This window comes from Melanerpes formicivorus, unplaced genomic scaffold (assembly GCF_026170545.1).
Source record: "Melanerpes formicivorus ecotype bairdi unplaced genomic scaffold, bMelFor1.0.p_v2 SCAF_6, whole genome shotgun sequence".
Classification (NCBI taxonomy): Eukaryota; Metazoa; Chordata; class Aves; order Piciformes; family Picidae; genus Melanerpes; species Melanerpes formicivorus.
The window spans coordinates 3876748-3892200 of record NW_027142358.1 but is presented as its reverse complement, the minus strand read 5'-3'; positions in this window follow the sequence as shown (position 1 = coordinate 3892200).

The following is a 15453-nucleotide window of genomic DNA, read 5'->3' as shown; positions in this document are numbered from 1 at the left end:
AAGGAAACTTTGCAGGTCAAAAACTTGCCAGCTTCAAGAAGAGTCTTGGCTTGCTATGCTGGCACAATAGTTCCTTAAGAATTCCAGCTAGTAACTTAACATCATCATCTTCTTTTAATTCATCTGGAAAAGCAAGTCATTGATTTTTCTTTATCTTGACCATTCTGACTAAAGTTCTCCAAGATGACGACTTTTTTCTTCACTCTAGTTGCCTCCACCATTACAAAACTCAGGGCATCTGTGTTCTGAAGTTTGAGGCATCTTTCACCTTATCACTGCAGGCAGAAAGGCTGGGAACTGGGTGGGCCTTTTTATATATATATAAATGAAAGAAATGACATTTAATCATAGGATTTTAAAAAGACAGATTGCATTAAATTGCCAATTACACAATCACACCCATATTGCTCTATTTACCCACTGAGGTGTGGATTCAATGTACTTGTAGGCTCCCACTGCCAATTTTAAAAGTTATTAGGCAATCCTCCACTTTGGATTTTCAGCTATGCAAGTCTTGCTTCCCAGCCTCTACTTCTCCTTCTTTCCATCCCACCATCACTTTACGAGGACAATCTGACTAGAACTAAGCTTAGAGTACAAAAGCAGTTCTTTGAATCAAGAGATTCTGTTGTACCTCTGCAATAGAAACATTCGTACTGCTGTGGCTACAGACCTTTGGAGGCAAAGAAGAAAGTTTCCCTACTGACTTCTGAAGCTCTGTGGAAGATGTTCAAACAGAATGAAGCCTCCTGAGATTGTGGGCCCTGAGTTATCACATCACAGGATACACTTTCTGTGGCTATGTTATAAAAAATACAAACAGTGGAATTATCTTTCCTTTCTACCTCAAGACAAAGGAAAGGTTGTAATTCCAAAGTTACCTTTAGCACAATGCAGCTGTACAGATAAACAACTTCTGCAGAAGTTATAGACATGAGTTCTGAAAAGGACCCATTGGAGTCAAGAAACCTCACCTGCAGTTATTGAGGATAATGGATTTGTCATGTCCTTAGATCCATTCTGTGCTACAAATCTCCCATATGAGCTGGCCAAGACAAAAAATTAAACTCCAGACAGACATCAGGGGTAAGTAGTCTGACTAGTTGCATTCAGCAGTAATGTAAGTGGATGATTTATATTTCTCCTTGCCATAAACTCTAACAGCAGTAGAGACTGCAGTTACTTCCTGGTAAAAAAAAAGGCCTTGGGACCTCTTGCTTCTCTGAATATTTAAAGTGAATTGTAAAGTCACACCATTAAACATCACAGCCATGTATAACAACAAGAGAAGCTGCTTTGTGAAAGCTCTATACTGCTGCAGTCAATGGAGAGAAGGGAAATTTCTAGGTAGCATTACACTATCTCAAGTTAGTAAAATGTAAACATTTAGAGGTTCCCTCCAACTTCCATCCTCATTTCAGAACCAGGGGCAAGACAAACTGGTTAGTTCTATTCTAAATTTACTTTCCAAATTCAAGATTTGAGGAGAGTTGGATCCCAGGCTTTGTTCTCTGTCTGGCCTATTTAATATTCCTTACGCATCCTTCAGGTGACTTCTTATCACTGAATATTGTCATTGAGATGTCTGGAATCATAATAATGTATCTTATAATAAATGACAAACTATAAAAGCAAGACATTCTCTGACTCCATGAGTGTCTCCTTCTTGCCCTTGATATTTTCTGTTGAAATGTCATGTACTACTAGGGGTTATGACACTGAAACCCTTCCAGGTAATAAGCTGTGGCTAGTTTTTGCAATGAACAGTTGGATTTTTTTCCCCTTATCCAAATCTACACTGAACTGAAATTGAGATAATTAGAAATTATTTTTGACAAGATAGAGTAGGTCAACAGAAGAATAATGTGAAGGCTGAATATTAACATTACCACCTGGAGGAAAGCCTTCTTGGATTCATTGTTTATAAATGGAACATTTCAATGAGAAAAGACAGGAAAACCCTAATGTGGATAACTTAGCTGTAAGAACAATACTTTTACAGGATGTCAAGAACACAAGTTCGTATTCTTGATCTGAATCATGGATTTGCAATGCATTTTCTCAAGTAAATACTCTGATTATGAGGTCACTTGCTTTCTGTGACACATCTCTTGAGTTTTAGTGAGAAAGTCTACCTAAGGTCAAGTTGGGGGGAAAATAAAACACCCCACATTTTCCTAGAAAAACTCCAGCACATCAAGACATTCCTAACCAATTCCAGCTCTAACCACATCTCTTGACCCTATGTGTCAATTGACTGGCTCCACTGTGACTCTTTGGCTGTGTAAAAGGTCTTTAGGATTCGGCTAGGTCAACCAGCTCAAAATACCCCATGTGGAGCAGAAACTTAAAATAGTACAAAGGCATTCCTGCAAAATTAATCCCTGACCCCTTTGCATATGTTCCCACCAAAAAAAGCACTAGGTTTGCTAGCAACTCAAGAGTTAGCATTTCACAAATAGTACTGATTAATAACAATTGATGCTCACCTCAACATTAGAAAAAGGAACTGGATCTTTTCACCAAGCAGACATGAATTCACAGTCAATGGGACCACATCATACAAGCTGTCACCTAAAACAAGTCACAAATTTGTGAATGAAGACAGTTTGGACAACCTGACTAATAACCTTTGCAAGATACAGCAAAGTAAATTTACAGCCTACCTGCTATTTTAATAGGTGAATTGTCTCTTTATGATGGAAAATAGCATGCACTCACACCAAGAGTTCTCTAAGTTCATATATAAATGCCTATTTTAAATGCAATCTCCTAATAAAACAAAACCAAACCAAACTCACTTACCAACACAAAACCCAAACCCACCAAAACAAACAGTGTAAATTTGCTTACTTGGAGGAAAGGTCAAATTTGTCAGTTGCAATTCTGTTACTTAGCTATTTCCCAAGGCAAAGAAAGGAAAACCCTGCACTTCAGAATTGTTTAGAAGTTCTGCAGAAACAATACTTAGGGTTGCTATTTTTACCAATTTGTATTCATCATTTTCCCCTTCCAGCCTGCGTTATTGAACACTAAACCTGTCTTTGTAGTCACTTTGAGAAACAGCCCTCTGCTGCTCTTATTTTGAGAGTAGCATCTTTACCCATCTCCAATTCCTTGGGTTCTTTCTTATAGCCAGTCGCATTTGCCAAAACAAAATTGCAAAGTGCATGTCCATAGATTAGCTATTTGAGGACAGGAATCGCCACCATGGAATGTCCTTTACTGGTCTGACTTAGTAAGTATGGATTTTCCTCAGCCCAAACACCTTGTTAAGGGTGGAAGGACCCGGAATCTTCACCAGGGAAAGAACAACTTTCAACACTTCACAGCTGAAGCAAAACCAAGAATGTCCACAAAATAAGACACCATGGGTTCACAAAACACAGTATCCTTAACTTTCTCACCAATTTCAAGCATTTCATGGGATCACTTCAATGACAGATGAAAACTAAGAACAGAAATTCAGTTTCTTTCTTAAAGGAACACTTCCTATGTCTTTTTCTGGCCCTGCCACAAAGGCTTAATTTGGCTGGAATATATCTTTGAAATAGAAATATTTGGTTTGTTTATGTGTTCCTTGTTGTCTCCCCTGGGACTTATTGTCACTTTGCTTTGTGTAGCAACCACAAAGTGCAGGACTAGTTCAAAGTGCTGCACAGGGTCTTGCTCTAGAAAGGGATGATCCACTCACATTTGTTCCCATTGTCCTGAAGGATTTATTTTCCTTGTAATTTCCAAGTATACATGAGCCCTTAGTGCACTCTTTTCAAATCAGGCTGAGCAGTAAAACTCAAATCTAAGCTGTAAAGTGACATTTCTAAAGAATAACCCATCCTCAACTTCCCAGCTTCTCCACCAGCAGCTTACAGTGTGATCAAAGCAAGCCAAGAAAAGCCTGAAGTCTCATGAAGAGGTTTCAGATAGATGAGCCTGTACTGTAGAGCTATGAGGAAAACTCTATGAATATCTACCAGGGCTGAGAGGGTGATTTAAACTAGAAACAACATGCATGATTATCTCCCCTTGCATCCAAACAGTAGAGAGGCCCTTACAGCCTGCAATGAGGGTCTTCGACACAGCAGGATGTGCATGTTCTAGGAGTAACAGGGACTGTCAAGCTTTTCCAGACAACTGTATCAGCAACTAAACCCTATATGAAACAGGGAGAAAAGGGAATAAGAAACAAATTCAGGAGATTGAAACTTATGACCCACTTGGCAGCTGACCTGTTCCCTGGCCATAGTAAAATTTCTTCATGTTTCTGTAATTAATTGCCTTTTGTCTCTTTCTCCTTTTGACCTGTCCCTTCAAGGAGTAAGAGTTAGAAGAAAAACTGATTGGTGTTTAATATACTTGTAATTAGCATGCCATCATCCTTTACTCTGTCATGTAACAGCAGTAACAAGGGGCCCAGGTTTATGTGGCGATGGACCTTGTCTAAAAAGGTAATTTTATTTTATATACACATTCCTTTGACTTTCTCTGTAATGGTGTCACACAGAGACCTAAGCATTAAAGGAATCTTTGCCTGTTTATTTCAACTGAACCTTCATTCCAAAAGGTAGTACCAGAAGCTGAGGTTGAAGCTCAGCAGCACCGTTATTCCTAAGCTTATCCATTCTTCTCAAATGGCTTGAAGCAAAATTGTGTTTAGATTCCTTTATTAATTGGAAGGCCCATGTATCAAAATATTTGATTTTCTTCTTTTTAGATTTAGTAATAAAAACTGGTCTAAAAATAACATAGCCCTTGAGATTTGTACCATTAGGCCATTTTTGTCAGTAAAATGTTCCGCTTCTTGCGCTGCTAAAAAATGATGGGAAAAGGAAAATGAGTTTTAACAGTATCTAATAACTTGCCAAGGTTTTAATTATAAGATGATAGGGCTGGAATTCTTCGCTTTCTTGTCTGTTAGATTTGGCATGTGAGTAGCTACTCATGCTTCCTTTCCCAAGCTCTGTTCTGCTATGTAACATACAGAAAACACACTGTCCTGTGGTTTCTTCTTCTTTGAGTCTATGCCAATGGTCAGGAATGTATGGAAACCAAAAGCTATGGAAAGATTTGTCTTGATTTCAGAAAGAAAGTCTGGAATTGGATAACTCTGGGTACAAATAACAACATTAAAAAAAAAAAAAGCAGAATTTTAAGATCTAGGCTTTAGTTAGGAAATACTGAAACTAAGATTATCCCCAAGACACTGATTCTCTTGTTTGCACTAAACAGTATGTACTACTAGGTACAGTCTTTAAACACAAGGTTTCAGACAGCTAGTCACAAGCCAATTACTCTCTACACCTACTGAAGGAAGCACCCACAGACTCCTTTAGCTTACAGCACTGGCGTAATTGTCACTCAAAAGACACAGAATTACATGTTTTCAAGAATATATAACGAAAACGATTTCTGTAAAAACACCTAATTTAGCAGATGATTGTGAAGCCTTTTCATAGCACTCACCTTTTCTTGCCAAATCAGAAATCATTCTTACTTGGAGTCCTCATCCATAGAGAGTGACTTACCAGATATTTTTAACTGATGACAAGACATAAACACACTTACACAACCAAGCTAAGTTCCCAGGAAGACTTTTATACTGGTTTTAATTCTGTGCAGGTAGTTGCAGGGAGCAGGAAATTGATTTGGGATGATGAATTTAAACCCAAACCAGCTGAAGGATTTGGATTGAGATTCACCTGTGGTGGGAACACAGTCTGTGTAAGGCAGAGCAATTCCCAAGCAGCATTTTGACTGGATCCCTATGTTATGTTTTAATGAAAGAAAGAGGAAGATAAGGTTGAAAGGAGACAAATAATAGTTGCCTTCCCAAATAGCCAAAAAGAGAAAAAGGAATGGTTAATACAGTCTGCTCAGCTGATTTGTATAGTGATAGGGAAAACTGGCAGGAAGAGATTGAGATTTGCAGTAAAATATTGGATCCAAACCCTGCCTTTGGGTTCAGCTGTATAAAAGATCCACTATTCTGAAATTCTAAAAATGTAGAATAACAGTGTGTGTTTATCACTTCATCTCATATGAAACAACACAAAGGATATGAACTGGCTCAGTAGAGAGCTCTTCAGTGTCAAGTCAAAAGAAAATGCTGGGTTTGCTTTGATGTCAAACCAGCTTAGCAATGTGCATTCATATTTCAGTATTGTCCTTGTAAGTTCAAGGTATCTGGCTTCTTACAGTTGAGTGGATTTTCCTGGAAATCATGGGAGACCACCATCAATTCAGGAATGTCTTTGGAAGCTTGTAAGTGTTCTCCAAACACATGGTGAGTGAGCAGCAATATTCAAGGAGGCTACACTTGGTTACTCAAACATTTTAACAAGAAACAGGGTCCCCAAAGAGAAACAAAAGCTACTGAATAAGGAGGAAGATTGCAGAGTCACCATGGTGATCCCTTTGCTGGATATCAGGTCAGTGCCTGTGCCTGATTGCAATGAGAAACTGCTTCATCACAAAATAATATCAGGCTGTATCACAGCCTCAGATAATCTTCTTTGACAGGTTTAGCCATGCTGGCTGGATGCTTCATAATATTATCAGTACAACTCAGCAATACAAGTTAAAGCAGAAACAGGTGCAGGAAACAGCTCTGAAGCTGTGGAGAGTTTCACGGCTGTATCAAAAGCCTTTATCCATCTTTAGGTTAGGTTCAGTCAAGCTCATGTCCTTATTACTGAAATCCAAGAAGCTTAAAAAAATACTGAATAACCAAGCATGTGTTTTCAGTTATCCTCTTTCTTGAAAAGGAAGTTGGTCAGACGACCTTCTGAGGTGAAATAAATAGAAAGTACATTTTGAACACACAGCTCTGCCTGCGAACTCTTTACGGGAAATGGACTTCTTTTTTTTTTTTTCCATACAGAAGTTGCTTAAGAAGTAAAGGTCTTGTTTACAGATAGTGAAGTAGCCATGCAAACATCACAATCTCAGAGTTAACATTTTCAAACTTCTGATCCATATAAAACATGGGGTGGGGGGGTGAAGAAATGTGGGCAAAAGGTTCTGATTAGTTGATTAGTCTTAGAATCCTCTTGATTCCACAAGCATAGAAAAACATTAACCCTGGGGTGTTTGTGTGTGTGTGTGTGTTCACTCTTCATTAAACTCCAGGAGTAATAGATTTCTGTTATTTATTTATTTTTCATAAGACAAACCACAGCGCTGGTTTCTAACTGCCACGCTATTGCTGTGCATCTATTATACATTAACACTTCCACGATTCCAATTCAGTATTCTATGCTCTGTAAATGTCATCTGAGCCTGATATGAATCCTATTGAAGGCTGGGGAACAAACAAACAGGCAAAGAAAAAGCCTACTTATTTCAGTGGGCTCTGGAACAGCATTCTCTAAAGAAATTTAGGCTTACACGCCACCCTGTGTCAGACCTGTTCTTTTTGTTTTACATCTCAAATGCAGCAATTGAGCCTGAAATGTCCTATAAATCATGATAGTGAGAAACCAGTGCATATAAATAGAATTATGACAAAATCAATTTTTTTGTGTGTGTAATATCCTGAGCCAATGCCCAAGATGGACAGCATTCAGAGCTCCCTAGGTGATCGTTACGGTTCAAGAAAGGTTTGGGGAATGTTGTTCTACTAGAGATAGTAAACAAATATTGAGCAGGGCCATTGAAGTGGTTTAATGTTTCAACCACAATAGAAAGTCACTAAGAAGAAAGAAATTGCTGTCCAAATTCATCACTAGAATTCAGAATTACAGATGGTTTCATTTCAGTGCCACCAGTGGATGTCTGGAGAAAAGCCCACACAGTTTCTGAAGACAGCTTTTCTCATTACTACCACGGTTTGAGCCTTTCCCTCTTCCATAATCAAGGACTTTTCTCTTGACTCGAACCCTAGTGTTTGAGTTGAGTAATTGACAATTAATTCACTAATTGACAATTAATTCATTAATTGATTAGATGAAAATAGCACCAGGTTCTGTGTGCCTCCTTTTGATGGATATGAATCTATCAGTGAATGGATTACCAGCAAATAAAACTTAAAGTGTCTACTGTCTCTCTGTGAACTGTAAAACCCTCCTGCTGTTTTTCTGGGCTTTGTCCTTACAGCAGAAAAAAAAAAGGGTGCTGCTGACATTTGGGCAGCTGCTTATGACTGAACTGGCTAGAATGTGTACAAACAAAGTTATTTTGGGAATGTAGCTCCTTTGCTGTGCTGGAAAGACACTGGCTAAAAGGGTTCAAAAGTCATCAGATAACAGAGTGACATGTGACCCTGGATTTCATAAGGAGCCAGGCTCAAAACTGGCATAAGCTTCACAACTGGCATCAAATGGTGTATTTCTCCTGAGTCACAAGAGAGGGAAAGAAGAGAGCTGTATCTATCAGGTGGTAAAGTGATATAAAGAAGACTGCAGAATTCCTTTACCACAGTGGCCTCCTGGTGATGATCTCATCTAGACTGGAAAATCCCTATACATAGAATCATAGAATAATAGAATCATAGAATCAGTAAGGTTGGAAAATACCTCAGAGATCATTGAGTCCAACCTGTCACCCAACACCTTGTGACTAACTAAACCATGGTTTCAGGTGCCACGTCCAATCCCCTCTTGAACACCTCCAGGGATGGGGACTCCACCACCTCCCTGGGCAGCCCATTCTAATGGCTAACAACTCTCTCTGTGAAGAACTTTCTCCTCACCTCGAGCCTAAACTTCCCCTGGTGCAGCTTGAGACTGTGTCCTCTTGTTCTGCTGCTGACTGTCTTAAAGAATGAACTGTGTGTGTGCCCTTCCTGAAGTTCTGGGCCATATTGACATGATTTAGCACTAATTGTGAGCACACTGAAGCCTAACCCAGTGTTCTCTGCACCATTCTCTGTCACTGAAATACTGGGAGACTGACAAAGTCTGACAAAAACTGTAGCTCCCTCCATCCTGGGGGACCAGCATTAGCAACCCAGCAGTGATGTGAAGCACTTGTCTGAAACAGCAGTGAGCTGAGCCAGTGCCCTGGACAATGCTCCTTTCTTACAGAAGATTCTGTTCATTCGTCACAAAGAAAATTAAGTACCAAATGGTGCCTTCAGTAACCTTTTATTTGGCATGTGGTGAATATTGCACAATCTCTTCTTCACAGTGACAATATTGATCATGATGGCACCATGTCCCTGTGTGCCTGAGACACAGCCCAGCAAGTTATGAACTCGAAACTGAGTACAAAGAGGAAAAACTATTTATGATTTTTGTGACAAGAAGACAAATCTCAGCCCTTTCCAACCCCTTCTCCAAACTGAAACCAGTTGAAACTGGAGGTATACTTCAAAGGATACTCCTTCAAACCATAAGCACATCACCACTTAGATTTCATGGGTTACAGACCAGGAGTTACTCTGCTCAGAAGTGAGAGCCCAGTTACTGGAATTCAAAAGAACAAAGTCTTGGGTGGGCTGCTGTGGTATTTATCTGCCATTTTGTCTGAATAATGCATGCAAAAAAACCCCCAAACCACTGAGAAATTCAAAGCAACCAAAGGCTATACATGCCACTCCAGGCTCCTCTACTGCTGTAGAAAGAAAATTGTTTTTCCTTGCTTCCAGACACTCTGGAAAAAGTGCCAGTTTTCTCTACCATAACCCTCTGCGTCTCTGGAGACATTCCCTATTCACTGAGTTCTCTGTACCTGCTTGTTTTAGCTGCTCTGTGTGTGTTGCACCAGATGATTCATGTAATCATAAAAGCACAGTGGCAACTTGTTTGCCATTTCTGCTGTTGATAACTGAAATTTTTCCTGCTAATAACAGGCTGGTAGGAATTAAGGAAACCACTGTTTTCTGTGAAGAAAGAGAGAGGAAAGAACACCTTACAACCAGGAAAGAAAAAACTTTCAACTTCCCCTGTGATGCTGACATATAGCGCCTGTACACTTCATTGGGAACCCTGATATTTCATCACTGAGAAATCAGGTGTAACAGCAGAGCCCACTGTACAGATACAAGCCCTGTATAATTAAACAATACCAGTAATACTGTACAGACGCAGGTCTGGACTAAGTGTTTCCCAAACTCTGGGATCCTTCAGACCTGACTCAGACATTGCCTGTGACAGTCACAAAAGCTCAGATCCAGAACTCCCAGCTCTGAACTGCTTACTCCAGGTCTTGCCCTGTCACTACTGTAAGAGTGCATGTTGAGGCTCTGGTTTCCCTCTCGTGCATTCTTATTTTTCACAGTGTTTATGAAACAACTCCTGCTCATAGGAGAAGTGTGACTGGTTTTGTTTATCCTACCTATTACAAGAGAACAATTTGCAGCCTGTCATTTCATTATTAAATTTGAAAACAAAGCAAACTCCAGATCTCTACGAGACTGGATGAAATGAAGATGAACCCATCCCTGCCCTACTTGTTTAAGCAAAACTTAGTAAGACTGATGGTAGATAAAGCTTGTATCACCAGTTCTCAAAACTTGTTGTCAACAAGCAAGATCTGCTTTCAACATTAAGTCTACCTTCCAAAAATTGCTAGGAAATTTAGGATTGAACAATGGACTCTTAATTGCTTCCTCTTTCTGTTGATCTGTTTTCCTGGAAGTAGAATTAATTTCCTATGCTTAGCCTTTAAGAATGGGGGGTTGGGGGGGTAGAAATGGTAGCCCTTGCAGACTTTGGCGATGCCATCACTTTTAATCAGTGCATAATTAGGATTTAAACAGTATCAACCTGTTCCTGTTGCAAGAAGGTAACTGCTCTTAAACTTCAATTACTCCTAGATTTAAAAATCAATTGCAAATAAAATGTCCTTCTGCTGATGCTAAAGAGATTAGAAAGACCAGAATACATTCACACGGGAAGCCAGTCGTGTCAACACAATTGCACCAAGCAACTGCTATAATATAGGTAATTCTGCTGTAATGCAATATTGAGGCCTTTATCTAATCAAAGGCTGTGGGCTAAGGCTGTCAAAACCCACAAAACACTTCCCAAGGTAGATGGCTATTGCTTTCTGTATGGCTTTATCCCACGCAGGATAAATGAGCTATTTGGCTTGAAGAAATAATTTTTAGTGTGAATGCTTGGATATCCATTTCCCCCCCTCCACTTTCCCTCCCCTCCCAATCTCTCTACAGTGAGGTGACAGAAAAGTTAACAACCAGCCATTGTCTGTGATGACCCTAGGGTTTGAATTAACAAGCTTTTTTTGTATGTGTTTAGCACTCTGCTTTCTGGAGGCATCAGGAGCACGCAAAGCACTGCATAAACGCACAATGAGGCAGTGGCCTTGCAAGAAGGCACGACAAACACTTGGAAGAACGTATGGGCAAATTCAGACTCAAACTCAGATTTCTAGGTCTCCATTTTATATCCTCACCTCTGCTAAGTGTGCAGAGGAAAGGGAAAAGCAACTGCACAGCATGTGGTTGAAGAAGCAAAGCTGTCAGTAGGAAATGGAGAGACGTTTCCCCTTCCTGGGACCTTCTCAGCCTTCTCTGAGCAGGATTGCAGGAGCACAGAAATACTCAGCAGCAGATGTGGACTGAACACCTGTACTGCTGTTTGCAAGAAGAGAAGGGCCATGAGATCTTCCTGCTTTAAGCACCATAATACCTAACAAAAAACTGAAATGCAAATTCATATTTTTGTATGGAAACTGCCAGAAAAAAAACCCCAACATTTCATTGTGATGACTTGGAGACTGTAATTTTATTACAAACTCTTCCAAACCATATGCCTGGAGATGTGACTTTCATGTCACAGCAATGAATTAATGGCAGCAAAAAACAGATAAATGAGAGTGCTGAAAGGAGTGTCCGGAGTGTAAATACGTGAGTAAATCACAGAAGCACAGAGTCAGCCAGGTTGAAAGATGTTGAGTTGCTGGAACAGGTACAGAGAAGGGCAACAAAGCTGGGGAGGGGTTTGGAGCACAAGCCCTGTGAGAGGCTGAGGGAGCTGGGGTTGCTTAGCCTGGAGAAGAGGAGGCTCAGGGGAGACCTTATTGCTGTCTACAATTACCTTAAGGGAGGTTGTAGCCAGGTGGGGGTTGGTCTCTTCTCCCAGGCAAGCAGCACCAGAACAAGAGGACACAGTCTCAAGCTGCACCAGGGGAGGTTTAGCCTGGATGTTAGGAAGAAGTTCTTCCCAGAAAGAGTGATTGCCCATTGGAATGTGCTTCCCAGGGAGGTGGTAGAGGCACCATCATTAGAGGTGTTTAAAAAGAGACTGGATGGGGCACTTGGTGCCATGGTTTAGTTGATTAGATGGTGTTGGGTGATAGGTTGGACTTGATAATCTCGAAGGTCTTTTCCAACCTGGTCTAGTCTAGTCTAGTCTAGTCTAGTCTAGTCTAGTCTAGTCTAACTACTGTCTTCCTCAACTTGCCCTTCTTTCTTGAAACAAATTACCATGATACTGTGCCAGACCTGATAAATGTTGTGGCAGAAGGAAGCAAGCTGCTAGGGGAAATCCTCAGAATACCTTCAATGGCCCTATGTATAGGGGGAAATAGTCTCATTTTTAGAAAAGTTTGCAAGTTTTGGACACATATGCAGACGGAGGCACTGCTGTGTTTACCTTCTGGGTCCCCCATGCTTTCTTGGTTCTCTTGCAGGATTTAATTGGCAGTGGTTGGAGATGAATCCTAGGACAGTCTACAGAAAGTGCATCTGGGAACTGATAAACTTCTCATCCCCTTTCTCACCTCTGCACATGCACAGCTGTGACTTAGGCTCTTTTTGACATACACCCTGGTGTCTCTAGTCAGTTCTTATTCATCCTTCACTGAGGCACATGTCCCACTGAGGCACCATTAGCCTTTGCTTTTCCACATTATTTATATTTTTAGGCATATTTATATATTTCCCTTTTTCTTCTTAGTTCAAAAGATAACACTCGTGGTGACTTCATTATTTATTATTTATGACCTTTATACATATTCATTTTATGCTCTGTTCTGTTCAAGCACATTATTCATTAATATAGTTCATTTCTTCATTGTGAGTTCTTCTGGTCTTTGGAGATGTTTTCTGATTTGCATGAGTTGCACAATTTACTTTTTCTCGACATAGAAAAATAACAAGGAGCTCCTCATCCCACACTAATTTCATGTTTCATTCCTGCCAGTAATGCACCTGAATCTGTGGAATTGAGGTGGAATATTGGGAGACAGTCTCTACTTCCCATCAGCAGGACAATGGCTGGTCTCGGGCAGCAGGGCTCTCTAAGCTTGGTGGTTACTTGGGAGGATAAATACCATGGACAAATCACCCCACTTCCTTCTTTCACTCCATTCTTATACCTGAGCTGATGTCATATGGTATGGAATACCATTTTGGCCAGTCTGAGTCAGCTAATTCAGTCGTGTCCCCTCCCAAGTTCTTGCCCACCCCTCAATGTACTCTTGGGGCAGGGAAATGTTGAAAGGACACAGCCTGGACAGTTATTCAACAGTAGCCAAAACATTGCTATGTTAGCAACTACTGCTGCAAAAAACCCACACAGCACTAGAAAGATGCTGTGAGGAGAATTAACTCCAGCTCAGTCAAACCCAATACAAGATGAAATGAAAATAAAATCAGACCTAATTGAGGGGCAGTCCTGAATGTGTCACAAGACCTTTCTGTCAAAAGAACCTGAAAGTCAACAGCATATACTCAACAACAGAGCTGAAGCTAATTCTTCTAGAAGAAAAGTATTTCCTTACTAATTATTTCACAGAATCACAGAAACATTCAGGTTGGAAAAGGCCCTCAGGATCACCAAGGCAAACAGATAACCCTATTCTACAAAGTTCACCCCTAAACCATATCCCCAAGCACCACATCCCAAAGACCTTTAAACACATCCAGGGTTGGTGACTCAACCACCTCCCTAGGCATCACATTCCAATGCCTGAATTTAATACCAGAGATATTAGATTTCACAGATATAAGTCCAGAAGAGATTATTCTGAGCATATAGTTTGAACCATAGCATCACTCTTATGTTTGAAGAGAAATCTATAACTCACAAGACAAATCCTAGCTCCTACCTCCAACATTCTCATATTTGTGGGCTGCTTATTCTAGCTGCCTTCTAAGTCAAATCATCACCTTGTGCTTTTTCTTTTATTTGAACTGGCATAAATGAGTTAATTTGAAATCAAGGTCACAACTCAAATATGTTTGTAAACTAAGTGCTTTCTTTTTCCTTCCACAGGAAAGGCCGAACGGCCTCGAAACACTGCAAGCTCTTTGCACTTTGTACTTGCTGTTCTTTCTATTCTTTTCGCACTCTTCAAAGAATCACCTGAATTCAGAATTTAATGGAGAAATAGACTAGAACATCATGTAAACCTTCCTTGAGATACTGTGCTGAACACTGTGGTTAAGGATGTCTATGCTCAACACACTGAACACTAGTCAAAAGGCAATTAAGATACTCAGTGAAGGCCTGCAAAAAATGTTATGCAACTATACCTTTTATTATATTAATCAAATACAATCAGGCTGATAAAGTTACAGGAGAAAGAAAAATCTGTCCAGTTTGTTGAAATAAGATCTTTGCGTGGCATAATATAAATTAGTTACACTGTGTTCATTAAATTAGTCACTTCTAATTAATCTGACATACAAGGAGTGTTTTTATATGTTCAGCTATCGTCTAGGCTAGGAAACACACTAAGCAAACTGAAGCAGTCACTTCCTTAACAAGCACAAATTGATGTAGCTTTACTAGCGTGTCCAGAGAAGGGCAACAAAGTTGGTGGGGGGTTTGGAGCACGAGCCCTATGAGGAGAGGCTGAGGGAGCTGGGGTTGCTTAGCCTGGAGAAGTGAAGGCTCAAGGGAGACCTTATTGCTGTCTACAACTATCTGAAGGGAGGTTGTAGCCAGGTGGGGGTTGGTCTCTTCTCCCAGGCAAGCAGCACCAGAACAAGAGGACACAGTCTCAAGCTGCACCAGGGGAGGTTTAGGCTGGGTGTTAGGAAGAAATTCTTCATAGAGAGAGTGATTGCCCATTGCAATGGGCTGCCTGGGGAGGTGGTGGAGCCCCCATCACTGGAGGTGTTTAGGAAGAGCCTGGATGGGGTGCTTGGTGCCATGGTTTAGTTGATTAGATAGTGTTGGATGACAGGTTGGACTCAGTGATCTCAAAGGTCTTTTCCAACCTGGTTAATTCTATTCTATCCTATTCTATTCTATCCTATTCTATTCTATTCTATTCTATTCTATTCTATTCTATTCTATTCTATTCTATTCTATTCCATTCTTCAGTGGGATGCTCTCATGAAGGAGACACTTGCCATTGAAATGCACATTTCCTTTCTTGCAATCTCATGTGCAATGGATCTTTCACAGAGTTGACCAGAGGAGTGGAATTTACATAAGGCTTTCTCACTGCTAACACAGGAATCTTATATATATATGTTGTTAGTAGGAGAAGTGCAGTTGCATGGAGACAGGCAGTGCTCTTTGGGAATATGAGAGATTC